Source organism: Elephantulus edwardii, unplaced genomic scaffold, assembly GCF_000299155.1.
Source record: "Elephantulus edwardii isolate Elephantulus edwardi_28Jun2011 unplaced genomic scaffold, EleEdw1.0 scaffold00101, whole genome shotgun sequence".
Lineage (NCBI taxonomy): Eukaryota > Metazoa > Chordata > Mammalia > Macroscelidea > Macroscelididae > Elephantulus > Elephantulus edwardii.
The window spans coordinates 4,861,828-4,863,086 of NW_006399851.1; the positions used below are offsets into that span (position 1 = coordinate 4,861,828).

Below are 1,259 nucleotides of genomic sequence, written 5' to 3' on the forward strand. Positions count from 1 at the left end.
AAGGATATTTGTTGATCTGAAAGAGGTACCAGCACTGTAATTTGCAAAGCTCTTAGGAGACTAAGAGAAACAGTCTGGTGGCCTGGTCCATAGAGAGTTACAGTGCTAATGCAAAGGTGATACCTCTCTGGGGCTTGAATTCACCAGCTGCTCCTTGGGAGATAGATAGGCAATCTCGTCCAGTGTGATTTATAGCCTCTGAAAACTCACTGGAGGTCAACAATGAGCAGGTTTCAACTAGACAGTAATGAGGTGGGTTTGTAGTTTTCATTTTAAAATATGCCAATTTAATTTATTCCTTTTTTATAAACATAATATAACTGCCAGACCCTTGTCACTATCACCTTTGAAATATCTCAGAACTGCCTGCAGATGATCTTCTGTGGTTGTCTGAACGGACGTTATCATCATCATCATCACTGTCTTCGATGTCACACTATTCTAGCCTTTCTGGAGCTGTTGAGGATGATTTCTAGGCTAATTTTCCCATAACTAGAAGGCACTCACTTGCAAATTTCTGTAAATGCCTTCTACTCCAGTCATCCTGATGGTATGAACTCATAAATCCCAAACTGCATCCATTTAGTTCAATTTCATCTGACAAGTCTTGAACGAAATGTTGACCATAATCTGCAGTTTGCCTGTAAAGCCATCTGAGATGACTGCTATGTTCCTACCCATTGAGTTAATACCCTTTCTCTCACTTAGGGTTGGGGACCCTAAGGGCTGCATACAAAAGAGAAGATCAGCATGCCTCATAGAGGCTGGAGCCAGATTCTAGGTCATCATGGTTGCCCAAAACATCTTAACGGCCTGAATGAGAGTTCTGTGACACAGGGAGAATGTAAAGAAATCCTTTCTGGAGGAAGACAACATCTTTTCAGGTTCAAATTATTTCAACAAGTAATCTTATAATGTCCAAAACACAATTGAAGGTAGTTAGGAATGTAGGAGACAGCAGAAACAAGGCACACTAGAGCCAAGTCTTGCTTTCATCTACTATGTATTAGTAATCAGAGATTGTCAGGCTGTTTGATTTCCAAAGTATTTCATAGTTAAGCCATTGGGGAAACAATATTTACTCATTCTTAGATTTTGGTCAAATAGGAAGAATATTAATCTTTATAAATATTTAAGTGTTAAGTGCTTGCAATGAAGCTGAAGAAGCAACTGAAACTTCAGATCAAAGCAGTAGATGGGAAGGATCTTTGGCCCTAAATGGCTATCAATAGACTGGCTTGCTATTATTTTACTCTAGT

General features: G+C 39.2%; 1 protein-coding gene across 1 annotated transcript in view; it reads right to left on the minus strand.

Annotated features, from left to right (window-relative positions):
- NEDD9 (neural precursor cell expressed, developmentally down-regulated 9) overlaps positions 1–1,259 on the minus strand; it is a 40,960-nt gene that overhangs the window by 11,697 nt on the left and 28,004 nt on the right. The gene's annotated exons all lie outside the window — the stretch shown is intronic.